Source organism: Bos indicus, chromosome 5, assembly GCF_029378745.1.
Source record: "Bos indicus isolate NIAB-ARS_2022 breed Sahiwal x Tharparkar chromosome 5, NIAB-ARS_B.indTharparkar_mat_pri_1.0, whole genome shotgun sequence".
Taxonomy (NCBI): Eukaryota; Metazoa; Chordata; class Mammalia; order Artiodactyla; family Bovidae; genus Bos; species Bos indicus.
This window is the reverse complement of record NC_091764.1, coordinates 112,541,679-112,557,800: the sequence shown is the minus strand read 5'-3', so window position 1 is coordinate 112,557,800 and position 16,122 is coordinate 112,541,679.

Below are 16,122 nucleotides of genomic sequence, written 5' to 3'. Positions count from 1 at the left end.
TATTTGTGGACCATAGAACCCAGGCTACAGCTCTATTAAGTAACTTCTGCATTAAGTTCTATTTCTCTGTTTACTTACCTACCTCCATGGATAGATTAAGGGCTCAAAATCCTCACCACCATCACTGTGTCCCAAGTGTGATTTGTCCACTGAGTATATGTATTGAGGGGGAGCTGGGGTATAGTGTAGAATTTAGAGTGCCTAAAGTTGCAATCCCTGGGATAATGCGTATTTTGACAGAAGTAACACATGGCTGCCCCAAAGTTCAGTTTCTTGGTAGTTTCCCCACACTAAATGCAACGGTATATGTACTCCTTAGTCTGAACTGAATGAAGTGCGAGATGTGTCCAGAGAGAAGGGAGCTGCGGAATAAATGCATAAGCTCGGGAGTGTGTAAGCAGAGAAAATACTGTGGAATTAAAACAAGAATGCTGGCGTCAACCTTACCACGTGTTATTGTTCATCTGTTGCTCTGAGTCCTGGAGCACAGTTTTCATCTTTGTGTCTCGAGTACCTAAGCGAAGACTTAATAATAAAGGTGCTTAATAAGTCTTGTTGTCTTGTGCCAAAGGTATGCTGTTAATCAAGAAGTCAACAAAGAATGTTTGAGCGCGTGCCACCTGCCAGCTCTCTGCTTAGTAACGGGGATACACTGTGAGGAGAATAGACAAGGCCCCTGTCCTTGTGGGACTTGTGTTGGGATGGAGGGAGGCATGAGTGTACAGGCCAGTAGGGGATTTTAGACACAGATAAGCGCTGGAAACAACATAACATAGAAACATATCCATCTGACATACTCTAATGGATTTTTTTGGACTGATGGGTCTTCGTTGCCTCCCGTGGGCTACGCGCGCACGAGTAGGGACTACTCTCTAGTTCTGGCACCTGGGCTTCTCCTTGGAATGGCCTCTCTTGTTGCAGAGCACGGGCTCTAAGGCTCATGGGCTTCAGTAATTGTGGCACATGGGATTTGTTGCCCTGAGGCATGTGGGATCTTCCTGGATCAGGGATTGAACCCATTTTCTCTACACTGGCAGGGAGATTCTTTTTTTTTAATTAATTAATTAATTTAAATTGGAGGCTAATTACTTTACAGTATTGCAGTGGGTTTTTTTGCCATACACTGACATGAATCAGCCACGGGTGTACATGTGACCCCCCATCCCAAACTCCCCTCCCACCTCCCTTCCCATCCCAACCCTCTGGGTTGTCCCAGTACACTGGCTTTAAGTGCCCTGTTTCACACATCGAACTTGGATTGGTCATCTGTTTCACATATGGTGATATACATGTTTCAGTGCTATTCTCTCAAATCATCCAACCCTCGCCTTCTCCCAGAGTCCAAAAGTCTGTTCTATACATCTGTGTCTCTTTTGCTGTCTTGCGTATAGGGCCATCATTGCCATCTTTCTAAATTCCGTATATAGGTATTAATATACTGTATTGTTCAAGCTGGTTTTAGAAAAGGCAGAGGAACCCGAGATCAAATTGCCAACATCCCCTGGATCGTGGAAAAAGCAAGAGAGTTCCAGAAAAACATCTATTTCTGCTTTATTGACTATGCCAAAGCCTTTGACTGTGTGGATCACGATAAACTGGAAAATTCTGAAAGAGATGGGAATACCAGACCACCTGACCTGCCTCTTGAGAATCCTATATGCAGGTCAGGAAGCAACAGTTAGATCTGGACATGGAACAACAGACTGGTTCCAAATAGAAAAAGGAGTATGTCAAGGCTGTATATTGTCACCCTGCTTATTTAACTTCTATGCAGAGTACATCATGAGAAATGCTGGGCTGGAAGAAGCACAAGCTGGAATCATGATTGCCGGGAGAAATATCAATAACCTCAGATATGCAGATGACACCACCCTTATGGCAGAAAGTGAAGAGGAACTAAAAAGCCTCTTGATAAAAGTGAAAGAGGAGAGTGAAAAAGTTGGATTAAAGCTCAACATTCAGAAAACGAAGATCATGGCATTTGGTCCCATCACTTCATGGGAAATAGAGGGGGAAACAGTGGAAACAGTGTCAGACTTTATTTTCTGGGGCTCCAAAATCACTGCAGATGGTAACTGCAGCCATGAAATGAAAAGACACTTACTCCTTGGAAGGAAAGTTATGACCAACCTAGATAGCATATTGAAAAGCAGAGACATTACTTTGCCAACAAAGGTCCATCTAGTCAAGGCTATGGTTTTTCCAGTAGTCATGTATGGATGTGAAAGTTGGAATGTGAAGAAAGCTGAGCGCCAAAGAATTGATGCTTTTGAACTGTGGTGTTGGAGAAGACTCCTGAGAGTCCCTTGGACTGCAAGGAGATCCAACCAGTCCATTCTAAAGGAGATCAGTCCTGGGTGTTCTTTGGAAGGATTGTTGCTAAAGCTGAAACTCCAATACTTTGGCCATCTTGTGCGAAGAGTTGACTCATTGGAAAAGACTCTGATGCTGGGAGGGGCTGAGGGCAGGAGAAGAAGGGGACGACAGAGGATGAGATGGCTGGATGGCATCACCGACTAAATGGACATGAGTTTGAGTGAACTCCGGGAGTTGGTGATGGACAGGGAGGCCTGGTGTGCTGCAATTCATGGGGTCACAAAGAGTCGGACACGACTGAGCGACTAAACTGAACTGAACTGATACTGTATTGGTGTTTTTCTGACTTACTTCACTCTGTATAATAGGCTCCAGTTTCATCTATCTCATTAGAACTGATTCAAATGCTCTTTTTTTAATAGCTGAGTAATATTCCATTATGTATATGTACCACAACTTTCTTATCTATTCGTCTGGCAGGCAGATTCTTAACCACTGGACCACCAAGGAAGTCCTCTAATGATATGTTAGTTACCAGCATCTTTGTGAGAGAGATTATTCAAACAATGTGTGCGAATGCTGATATGAGCAAGGTAGGAGAGTATCAGAGCAGGAGAACCTGAAGCCATGCAGAGATAGAAAAGGGCTAGAATACAATACCATGTCACCAGCTAAGGGACTTTATATATTAAATGTGTATGTATGTATTGTTATCATAATTGAGACTTTTCCCTCAGCTTTGCGTCTTTGTATTTGTCTATGTGGCAGATTCTAGGTCCAGCAGGTAGTGTCTGCAGATTGCCATGATTCCACTCCTGCTCACGAACTTCATGCCCTTTCCCCACCTATATCAGTTCAGTTCAGTCGCTCAGTCGTGTCCGACTCTTTGCAACCCCATGAATCGTAGCACGCCAGGCCTCCCTGTCCATCACCAACTCCCGGAGTTCACTCAGACTCATGTCCATCGAGTCAGTGATGCCATCCAGCCATCTCATCCTCTGTCGTCCCCTTCTCCTCCTGCCCCCAATCCCTCCCAGCATCAGAGTCTTTTCCAATGAGTCAACTCTTCGCATGAGGTGGCCAAAGTACTGGAGTTTCAGCTTTAGCATCATTCCTTCCAAAGAAATCCCAAATTCTGCCAAATGAGAACTTGGTTCATAACTGAATTTAGGCATGACCAACTAAAACCAGTCAATCCTAAAGAAAGTCAACCCTGAATATTCATTGGATGGACTGGTACTAAAGCTCCAATACTTTGGCCACCTGATATTAAGTGCCAACTCACTGGAAAAGACCCTGATGCTGGGAAAGACTGAAGGCAGAAGGTGAAGGAGGCAGCAGAGGATGAGATGGTTAGATGGCATCACCGACTCAATGGACCTGAATCTGAGCAAACTCTGGGAGATGGTGAAGGACCGGAGATCCTGGTGTGTTGCAGTCCAAGGGGGTTGCAAAGAGTCAGACATGACTTAGCAAATAAGCAACAACAACAGACTAAAATCTGAAGTAAATTAAGCAGTCACTTTTCTATTATTTTTTTTCTGTATAGAAATCTTACAAAATACTAATACATCTTTGCTGCCTTAATGATAATAGAATATATATAATCGACTATTATTGTAAAACTTGGACATCATTGTGATGTTATCATGCTGGTTAATAATGTGGTAACACCTTTGGGAGATTATCAAATAATTTTTCCTTTTAAGAAAATCACTCCAAATTGCTATGTATTTTGCATTTCTGTATCTGCTTTTTACAAATACAGATTTTCCTGTACCTAGTTCTTAATTGGCACTTTTTCTGACCTTAATATGACTGCCTCTGAAAGTATTCTCTAATTAGGATTCTCTTATTAGGCAACTTCTAATATGCTGAAGACCAGTCTGTCGGAAAACCAAAGTATCTAGAAATTTTTGTAAAATAACAGTAAATCACCCAGTAAATCAGATTTACCTGCAGAGCTTAAAAAAAAAAAAAAGCAAATCCTAAACCCTACCAGAGGCCTGTAGGTTCAAAGGTGGTGCTAATGGTAATGAACCTACCTGCCATTGCAGGAGAATAAGAGACCCAAGTTCGATCCTTGAGTTGGAAGGACCCACTGGAGGAGGGCATAGCAACCCACTACAGTATTCTTCCCTGGAGACTTTCCTGGACAGAGGAGCCTGGCAGGCTCCAGTCCATAGGGTCGCACAGAGTTGGACATGACTGAAGCGACTTAGCAGGCACACAGGCTTAGGTCTAAAGTGGCTGGTCAACAGGTACAAGGGACTTAGTACACTGGGTGAGAAACCCAAAGCCCTTTAACATCTAGTCTTGGATGTTAAGACTAGACTTAGCATCTTCCTGCCTTTCTAAATACTATTTCTTGGGACCTCCTGGCAGTCCAGTGTGTTTAAGACTCCACCTTCCACTGCAGAGGGCAGTGTCGATCCCTGGTCCAGGAACTAAAAGTACAGCTAAACCTCACCTGTGTCATCTAGCCTTCCAGCTACACCATGCTGGTTATGACTCGTTTTCTTTGCATTTGTTTTTTTCTTCCCTGAAGCAGACTGCTCAGGTGCTTATTAGTACCACCTTCTCTTTCTTCACTAGTGACAAAAACCCGTTTTATTGAATCATGACTATGTTCATAGTTAAATAACACATTTCCTAACCTTTTGTACAGATGACAATGCCCTCCTCCCCTCCTCTCCTTTTCCTTCTTAATTGGCAAAAGTTATACATGAATACATTCTGGTCATACAGGCTTCAGACAATACAAATGTACACCTTTGACCTGCTTGCCACCGGGAAGTAATTGCCTCTAACAGTTTGATATACAACCTAACAATACCCTTCTGTAAATTTAAATCATTTTGCTTTCTACATAGTCATCCAACATTTTTGACTCCTATTTCCTCAGTCATGTTCATCCAGCCTTTTTTAATTATGGAATTTCAAGGCATATTTTTAAAAATATGTTTTTTTCTAAGGAAAAGAAATTCTGAAAATTTAGATTAGAAGAGCCTTTGGGGATGCACTGCCCTTTCACCTTCAATCATGTCTCTCCTGATTTTGAGTTCTTGTTTTTCAAAGAATGGTGAAAATCTATTTTTCTCCCTTGGTCTTCTAGCAGCCAGATGAAAGTGAGGTCATCATGACTGTATTATCAGTCATGATAATACAGAGAGAAAGCACTTAGGATAGAGGCACCTGGCTAAGGAGACAACGGACCTAAAGATCTCAGGTTGACCTATAATTTCTAGTCCCAAACATCTACCAAATATAGAGCATTATTGCAGTAAAGGCACTGGAGAGGGAATGCTCCGGTTGTCCAGAGGTTAGAGTTCTGTGCTTTCATTGACAAGAGCCCCAAGTTCAATCCCTGGTCAGAGAACTAAGATCCCACATGCCCTGCAGTGTGGCCAAAAAAAGCAGGAATTGCAGAAACACTATGGGGTGTATGAAGAAATATGAGGCAATCCTAGCCCCCAAGAAGCTTGCAATTTATTTTGGAAGATCACCAAAAATACAAAATTGTTTGGTCTTCTATAAAAATTAGTATCTATAGGGACTTCCCTGGTGGTCCAGGGGCTAAGACTCCATGCTCACAATGCAGGGGCCCCGGGTTCAGTCCCTGGTCAGGGAACTAGATCCCACATGCCGCGACTCAGTTCAGTCACTCAGTCGTGTCCGACTCTTTGCGACCCCATGGACTGCAGCATGCCAGGCTTCCCTGTCCATCACCAACTCCCAGAGCTTGCTCAGACTCATGTCCATCGAGTTAGTGATGCCATCCAACCATCTCATCCTCTGTCATTCCCTTCTCCTCCTGCCTTCAATCTTTCCCAGCATCAGAGTCTTTTCCAAGGAGTCAGTTCTTCGCATCAGGTGGCCAAACTATTGGAGTTTCAGCTTCAGCATCAGTCCTTCCAATGAATATTTAGGACTGATTTCCTTTAGTATGGACTGGTTTGATCTCCTTGCAGTCCAAGGGACTCTCCAGAGTCTTCTCTAACACCTTTCTTCAAAAGCATCAATTCTTTGGCGCTCAGCTTTCTTTACAGTCCATGTATAGTCCATATACATGACTACTGGGAAAACCATAGCTTTGACTAGATGGACTTTTGTTGGCAAAGTAGTATCTCTGCTTTTTAATGTGCTGTCTAGGTTTATCATAGCTTTTCTTCCAAGGAGTAAGCGTCTTTTAATTCCATGGCTGCAGTCACCATCTGCAGTGATTTTGGAGCCCCCCAAAATTGAGTCTGTCACTGTTTCCATTGTTTCCCCATCTATTTGCCATGAAGTGATGGGACCAGATGTCGTGATCTTCGTTTTTTTGAATGTTAAGTTTTAAGCCAACTTTTCCCTCTCCTCTTTCACTTTCATCAAGAGGCTCTTTAGTTTTTCTTCACTTTCTGCCATAAGGGTGGTGTCATCTGCATATCTGAGGTTATTGATATTTCTCCTGGCAATCTTAATTCCAGCTTGTGCTTCATCCAGCCTGGCATTTTGAATGATGTACTCTGCATATAAGTTAAATAAGCAGTGTGACAATATACAGCCTTGACGTACTCCTTTCTCAATTTGGAACCAGCCTGTTGTTCTATGTCCGGTTCTAACTGTTGCTTCGTGACCTGCATACAGATTTCACAAGAGGCAGGTCAGGTGGTCTGGTATTCCCATCTCTTTCAGAATTTTCCACAGTTTGTTGTGATCCACACAGCCAAAGGCTTTGGCATAGTCAATAAAGCAGAAGTAGATATTTTTCTGGAACTCTCTTGCTTTTTTTATAATCCAACAGATGTTGGCAATTTCATCTCTGGCTCCTCTGCCTTTTCTAAATCCAGCTTGAATATCTGGAAGTTCACAGTTCATGTACTATTGAAGCCTGGCATGGAGAATTTTGAGCATTACTTTGCTAGTGTGTGAGATGAGTGCAATTGTGCAGTAGTCTGAACATTCTTTGACTTTGCCTTTCTTTGGGATTGGAATGAAAACTGACCTTTTGCAATCCTGTGGCCACTGTTGAGTTTTCCAAATTTGCTGACATGTTGAGTGCAGCACTTTAAAAGCATTATCTGTTAGGATTTGAAATAGCTCAATTGGAATTCCATCACCTCCACTAGCTTTGTTCATAGTGATGCTTCCTAAGTCCCACTTGACTTTGTATTCCAGGATGTCTGGCTCTAGGTGAGTGATCACACCATCATGGTTATCTGAGTCATGAAGATTTTTTTTTTGGTGCAGTTCTTCTGTGTATTCTTGCCACCTCTTCTTAATATCTTCTGCTTCTGTTGGATCCATACCATACATACCATATGAAGACCCAGTGCAGCCAAATAAATAAATAACCTTTTTTTTTTTTTAAGTACTATCTGTAGGCAGTTCTCTAATGGTCAAGTGGTTAGGACTTGAGGCTCTCACTGCTGAGGGCCTGGGTTCAATCTCTGGTCAGGAACTAAGATCCTACAAGCTGCATGGCACTGTCCAAAGAAAAGGGTAGTATCTATGATCTTCCTATATTGTAATTTCTTCATATGTAAATATCTCATTGGTGCAGCTAGATTGTGAACTCCATGAAAACAGATTGTATCCTGTGTTCCACTGCATATTCCAACATGGAAGCTCCTGGTGTGGGTTAAAGGAGATACTGAGTTATACAGATGATAATGTTCTCGAGTTTAAGCCTGTCTCTTCCATCAACAATGGGCTTATCTGGAAAGGAGATAGTATCAGTCGCCAGAGGTTTACTGTAGGGCGTCTGTGCGCCATCAGGAGGCATGAAGTCCAGGCATGGATCGGCTGTAGAGCACACACGGTGTCTTATGTTCCTCCTCTTCTTTCCCTCTGGCTCCAGCCAAGTGGGCAGAAAGGTGAAAAGGAAAACATGGATTCAGCTGTGAGAGTCACAGGTGTGCTCTGTCAGTGACTTGTGTGAACCACTCTCTCCTGGCACGTTTAATTCTGAGCAGAAAAGAAGACTGGGGTTCCCCAGCTCACGTGGGATTGTGACGTGACACCAGGCAACACCACCCACTGCATGACAGTCAGAGTTGTGTGCAACCATCATATCCCGTGATTATGCTTTCTTCCCAAGCTAACCCACCCCTTTAATGCCTAGTTCTAGACCCAATCCTGTTGCAGCAATGTGAACTTTGACATGTTTTCTAGTCCATACTCCTTACACCTCGGCAAGTTTTACCAATTTAAATTACTCCCAATTGTGACGTAATGTAAAATTCCCTACCTTATTTATACAGATTTCCTCACTGAAGAAAACTTGGGCCAATTAGATACATGGATGAAGAAAAAAAGTCACCTAGAGTTCTACCACTCCAGAACAACCATTGTTAATATTCAGTGTTGTTGTTGTTGTTGTTCGGTCACTCATTCGTGTCTGACTGTTCGCGAACCTATGGACTGTAGCCTGTCAGGATCCTCTGTCCCTGGGATTCTCCAGGCAAGAATACTGGAGCAGGTTGCCATGTCCTTCTCCAGGGGATCTTTCTAACCTAGGCATCAAATCCACATCTCCTGCTGGGTAGCAAATTCTTTACGACTGACCACCTGGAATGCCCAACATTTAGTGTATTTCTCATTTATGTTCCCGTGTGTATAGTTATAAAACTAGGATTAGATGACATAATTACAGTTTTTTTAGTTTTTAAAAAAAACGTTATTGACATATAGTTGGAAAAGACCCTGATACTGGGAAAGATTGAAGGCAAAAGAAGAAGAGGGTGGCAGAGGATGAGCTGGTTAGATAGCACTACCAGCTCAATGCACATGAATCTGAGTGAGCTCTGGGAGATAGTGAGGACAGGGAAGCCTGACGTGCTGCAGTCCATGGGGTCGCAAAGAGTCGGACGCGACTTAGTGCCTGAACCACAAAGTTGATTTACAAGGTTGTCTTCATTTCTGCTGTACAGCAAAGTAGCTCAGTTATATACATACCCTTTTCTATTCTGGTTCATCACAGGATACTGAATACAGTTCCCCATAGCTACAGTTGTAAATCATAGTGTAAAAGGCAAGTTATACTTACTATTTTTGTCACTCTACATCAGATTATACCTATAGTTCCGTTGTTATGACATGGTTTGATAAACATAATTTTTAACAGTCCACCCCATTTTTTATGCAAACCAATGGATGCTAAGGATATTCACATCTCACAAATTAGGAACCAGTGAGGGAGTGGGGAGAAAACTCAGTACTCTTCTGTCCAAACTGCTCCCCTCAGGAAGAAGAGTCAGAGACATCTCAGACTCCATCTCGTGGTTGAGACTCAGACTGGCCCCAAGCCTGCTCAATCTCCAATCTCAGCTTAGTGGAGACCTGGCTGGGTGACCCCAAGCAAGCTGCTTTGCCTTAGTTTTCCCATCTGCAAAATCAAGATGCTGCTGCTCCTTCCTCCTAGGGTTTTCAGGAGGATTAAATGAGCTAATATATGCAAACTGCATAGAACAGTGCCTGGCAAATCCTAAGTGTTATGTAAGTGTTGGCTGTTTTTCTTCGTCGTGGCTGGAGGTCCTAGAGTGAGATTGGGGGCCTGGCAATATTTTTATTTTCTATGCCTCTGTGATTTAATGGAGCTTCCCTGATGGCTCAGACAGTAAAGAATCTGCCCGCAATTCAGAGACCCCACCAATTTGATCCCTGGGTCAGGAACATCCCCTGGAGAAAGGAATGGCAACCCACTCCAGTATTTTTGCCTAGAGAATTCCATGGACAGAGTAGCCTGGCGAGCTACAGGGCATGGGGTTGCAAAGAGTGGGACACGACTGAGTGACTAACACACCCTGTGATTTAATAGCTTTTATGCCCTTAGATGAGGTCTTCTATTTCACTTAGGGACAAATGTGTTGTTGCTTCAGTATGAATATTAGAATGTAATTTAATTAAGAAGAAAAAGAAACAGATTCCCGGGGGAAAAAATCTTTCATAAACTTAGCATATCATTAATGATTTTTTTCTCTCAAAAATGCCAAAAGCCTGATTCCTCTCTGTAAGTATGCCACAGAGTTCTCCTAGAACTCTGCTATACCAGCTGGTAAAAACCTCTCACATGGCCTTCTACGTGAGCTCTGTGATCACTCTCACAACATTTGCTTCTAGAAGGTCATCTCATCTAAGTTGCTTTTCCAAGAACTCAGGCAGGAAATTGAGTTGTTTTCTAAATCATCCCTGAGTATGATAGCAAGCTCACTGGACGAAGTAGGGTCAGGAGACTTGGATTCAAATCCTAGCTGCTTTCTTTCTTTTTAATTTTTATTTGTTCCTTTTTGGCTGCGCTGAGTCTTCGTTGATGTGCTCAGGCTTTCTCTAGTTGGGGTGATCGGGGGCTACTCCTCGTTGCCCTGTGTGGCCTCCTCGTTGTTGTGGCTTCTCTTGTTGCAGAACAAAGGCTTTAGGCCACTTGGATTCAGTAGTTGTGGTACACAAGCTGTTGACCTGAGGCATCTGGGATCTTCCCGGACCAGGGATTGAACCCCTGTCCCCTGCATTGGCAGACAGACTCTTAACCACTGGACCACCAAGGAAGTCTCCTAGTAGCTTTCTTAGTTCTTTCGCTGATTATTCTGAGTGGCTTTTGGCAAATCACAAGACATCACTGAAGCTTGGTTTTCTTTTCTATAAATGAGAATGGGTATTGTCCATAACAGCCTTGGAAGGATGCTAGAAGACTAAATACAATAATATGCAAGAGAGTGTGGTAGAAATTAAAAAGCATCATGTGGCTGTGTCATTCTTATTATTAGGTGGAATAACATAAACTTCCTAATCTGATCCCCATCTGAAAGGGGTTTTGTTTTTTTCATTCTCCACCGTGTCTCCTGTGTGTGCCTTCTGGAAACATGCCGTGTCCAATAGCTGAAGATGCATCACAATGAACAGATAATTGCAGTGTCCAGCTTTGTGTTTTTTCCTGGCTCCCATAATGAACCAGCCTGTTAATTTCCATCCAAGGGAAGCAGGCTGATTATTTTTTATCAGATCTTCTTCTGTCACATTCATTAATTGTAAGTTCCAAAGGAAAACTTTTCTATTTAAGCCAAGATCTACATCTCATGTGATTAGCGTGAGCCTCTTCAGGCACCTACTGTGTGGTGTGCTCCCCAAGAGGTAGGCTTGTAGCTATGGTAACTGAAGCCTTGTCCAGACCCATGGATAGTCTGTGGATAAGGCAGGGGCAGTGCTGACTGTTGATTTCTCTCTTCTTCACTGTAGTTCTGAATCCCCTGGGGATGTTGGTGGGATTACTGAGAGCTGACTCCCTTGACTCTCAGCTATGTCTTTTGTTCTTTTGATAGCCTGCATGCGTGCTAGGTTGCTTCAGTCATGTCTGAGTCTTTGTGACCCTATGGACTGTAGCCCCCCAGGCTCCTCTGTCCTTGGGATTCTCCAGGCAAGAATACTGGAGTGGGTTGCCATTTCCTCCTCCAGGGGATCTTCCGGACCCAGAGTTTGAACCTGGGTCTCCTGGGTCTCCTGTGTCTCCTACACTGACAGGTGGGTTCTTTGCCACTAATGCCACTTGGGAAGCCCCCTTTTAATAGCACTAGATGTCAAATGAGAGAAGAGAGAACACCGAGAATTGCATGTTTTAATATGCTTGTGCCCAAATGATCTACAGCACTGAGCACAATACCCACACCCAGCAAGAATCAGGATTAGGTTATTCATCGGTCAAAAAACATTGATTGAGGGGGCTTCCCTGGTGGGCCAGTGGCTTAGACTCTGCACTCCCAATGCAGGGGGCCCAGGTTCAATCCCTGCTCAGAGAACTAGATCCCACATGCTGCAACATTCACCTCTACCAAACCTGTTCTTTACTGGTACTGCTTCTGCACCAGGAGTAGAAATACAGTTCAGTTTCTCAGTAAGAGTGGTCATGGTGATCTGTTTCCCTCTCTCTTGCCCAGTCCTTCTCGAGAACTGTGAGGATTTGCCAAAAGGCTGGCAGGGGTCAGGGCTGAACCCACACCGTGGCCAGATTTGAACTTGAACTTGGTGTTATTTGATCAGCCTTTTTTAGGTATTCTAACCACATGCCAAGCGTATGCTAAGTGCCGGAAAAACAAAAATAAATGGGACCTGGCCTCTGTCTGTGGTTCATGATTCAATGGGGAACACAGATGTGGAGTGACGACTATGAGGAGCTCAGTCAGGGGGACAGAGCGCTGGGGGAATGTGCCTGCAGGGCCTGTCTCCACACCCCTTCCTTTGCACTTGCTGGTATCATGCAGAAGATGCTATTCCTCACCTTTTTCACTTGGATGATTCCCCAGCTGACCTTCCAATCCAATTCCAAGATCATCTTCTCTTGAAAGCTTTCCTGATAGTCTACCCTCAAACCTGTTTTCCCAGAGCCCTACGTTAAATTGTTGGTTTGCTTGTCCAGTTCACCATTTTTGACTCTAGGCTATGTTTAGCACCATGCTTAGCACAAAATTAATTGGGCCCTTGAGGACTGACTCATCTGATTCACACAAAGCAAACTCACAGGGATCTAACCTATTAAACAGGGAGTCATTTTCCTCATCTCCTGGGGGTGGGGAGGACAGGAAACAGGGAGCAGAGGAGAAGGCCAAAACTTGGCAAGCCCCCTCGTGGGGCTCCTTTACTGTCTGAAGCACACCTCTGTGGCACACCTCCCATGGCAGAAGCATGGGAGCCTTCTTCCAGCTGGACTCTGAGAACCCCGAGGGCAAGGGCAGGGGCTTGATGAGGATGGAAAGAGGGAACAGGGATCCTCCCGGGCGGCTTATTGGTATGGGAGTTAATTTTATGTCAACATGGCTAGGCTACAGTACCAGTTGTAGGGTCAAACAACAGTCTATATGTTGCTGTGAAGACATTTTTCAGATAGGATGAACATTTATATCTGTAGACTTTGAGTAAAGCAGATTACCCTCCATAATGTGGGTGGGCCTCATTCAGCCAGTAGAAACCCTTAAGAAAATAGACTGGGGACTTCCCTGGTGGTCCAGTGGCTAAGACTCCCAAGGCAGGGGGCCTGGGTTCATTCCTGGTCAGGGAACTAGATCCCACATACCGCAACTAAACTATGGTGTTGGAGAAGACTCTTGAGAGTCCCTTGGACTGCAAGGAGATGCAACCAGTCCATCCTAAAGGAAATCAATCCTGAATATTCACTGGAAGGACTGATGCCGAAGCTGAAACTCCAATACTTTGGCCACCTGATGTGAAGAACTGACTCCTTGGAAAAGACCCTGGGAAATTCTGGGAAAGATTGAAGGCAGGAGGAGAAGGGGATGACAGAGGATGAGATGGTTGGATGGCATCACTGACTCAAAGAACATGAATTTGATTAAACTGTGGGAATTGGTGATGGACAGGGAGGCCTGGTGTGCTGCAGTCCATGGGGTTGCAAAGAGTTGGACACGACTGAGCAACTGAACTGAACTGATCCGCAACTAAGAGTTCACACACTAAAACTAAAGATCCCGCATGCCACAGTGAAGATTGATGATCCTGTGTGCCGAAACTAAGACCTGGAGCAGCCAAATAAATATATTTTTAAAAATTTTATTTATTTATTTGGCTGCTCCAGGTCTTAGTTGTAGCATGTGGGATCTAGCTCCCTGACCAGGGATCGAACCTGGGCCCCCTGCACTGAGAGCTCAGAATCTTAGCCACTGGACCACCAGGGAAGTTCCCAAATAAATATTTTTTAAAAAAGAGAGAGAGAAAAGACTGAGCTACCAGAGAAGGAAGGAATTCTGCCTCCAGCTGTCTTAGGACTCAAGACTGCAACACCAATTCCTGCCAGAATTCCCAGCCTGCCGACCTTCACTGCAGACTTCCAACTTGTCAGCCCCCATCACTACAGAAGCCAATTTTTAAAAATAAATCTCTCTCTATAAATAGATTTTTCAGTTCTGTTTCTCTGGAAACCTTGACTAAAACCTTCAGTCTCACATGGGAACTTATGATAGATCCACAAGAATTAGTACTCTGAAAGCTGTGGACTTTTAGTTAAAGTCATCAAATCTTAAGCTTTTAGACTTGAAAGCACTCTAAAAAGTTATCAAAATTACAGTTTTATTTTGTTATTGAGAAAACCAAGGCTCAGAGAGGCCAAGTTTCCTAACCAAAGTTACCCAGCAGAGAAGTAATTATAATAGATGGAGCTGGCACCTGGTCCTCTGACATCTCACTTTTTCTCAAAAGAACATCAGTGAAAAATGAAATATATAATGTCATCATACTGTGCCTTGATTTTATGATGGCACAAGCGATAAGTATCCTTTCAGGATCTGATTTACATGTAAAAGAGTCATTCTGTTTCCACTATAGAGAATACAAATGGGAAGGGGCACTGTAGAGTAACTGCTAAGGGGTGTCTTCCTGCTGTCTTTCAAAATTCATAGGCTGTCACTAACCACATCTAAGGGTAGAGCTTGGGACTTCCCTGGTGGTCCAGGGGCTAAGGCTCCTTTCTCCCAATACAGGGGGTCTGGGTTTGATCCCTGGTTGGGGAACTAGATCCCACATGCTGCAATCCCACATCCCACATGGGGAACTAGAGTTTGCATGCCACAGCTAATACCCGGTGAAGCCAAATAAACAAATAAATTAAATAAAAATAAAATTTAAAAGTGTGCTGCCTGCCCTGTGGGAAAGTGTTGAATAACAGAGGGGTAGCTGAAATCAGGGGGCTCCAAGATCTTTCCTAGTTTTAGTAGTAGGAGTAGGAATAAGTGCTTCTCTTAGAATTAGTTGGGGCAAAAAAAACCTCATCATCCTTGAGAGTCTGAGGATTTCCTTAAGCAGCTGTCACTAAATGGAGTTTACAATCTAGTTTACTTTATAAACTTACTTGTTAATCCATCTCCTTGCTTCTATAATTTCCCCATCCCACATTTTGAAATACATCAGGAAGACTCTTTTTTAAAATTCATTTTTATTGGAGTATGTTGTTGTGCTTAGTCACTCAGTCATGTCCAACGCTTTGTGACCCCATGGACTGTAGCCCTCCAGGCTCCTCTGTTCATGGGGATTCTCCAGGCAAGAATAGTGGAATGGGTTGCCATTCCCTCCTCCAGGGGATCTTCCTGACCCAGGGATCGAACCCAGGTCTCCCAAATTGCAGGCAGAGTCTTTACTGTCTGAGCCACCGGGGTATAGTCGATTTAAAATGTTGTGATAGTTTCTGCTGTCCAGCAAAGTGAATTGTTTATACATATATCCACTCTTTTGTATTTATTTATTTTGGGTCTTCACTGCGGTGTGTAGGCTTCTCATCGCGTCAGCTTCTCGTGTTCAGAGCAGAAGCTCTAGGCGTGCCGGCTTCAGTAGGTTCTGCTCACAGGCTGTAGATCGTGGGCTCAGTAGTTGTAGCACACAGAGCCCCGGCATGTGAAATCTTCCCAGGCTAGAGACTGAACCCACATCCCCTGCACTGGCGGGCAGATTCTGATCCACTGCGCCACCAGGGAAGTCCCCACTCTTTTTCAGATTGTTTTCCCATACATGTCATCACACAGTGTTGAGTAGAATTCCTTGGACTGTAAGTAGGTCCTCATTAGTTATCTGTTTTATGTATAGTTGTGTGTATATATCACAGTTTTTCTTTTTAATGTTTGGAATTCACTCATCAGAAGCTGAATCATCTTTGTTAAGTATTGTCCTGGACACGTGATGAAATTTGCCAGTTTTGGGGAAGAGGCTGGCAAAATTGTTGTGACATCCTGGTTTATAAAATTCTTGTGGGGGGATTTTGTTGAGATAGTGGAGTAGGAAGCACTAGGAATCTCTCCCTACCTGGACAACAACTGCACGGGCACCTCTGTC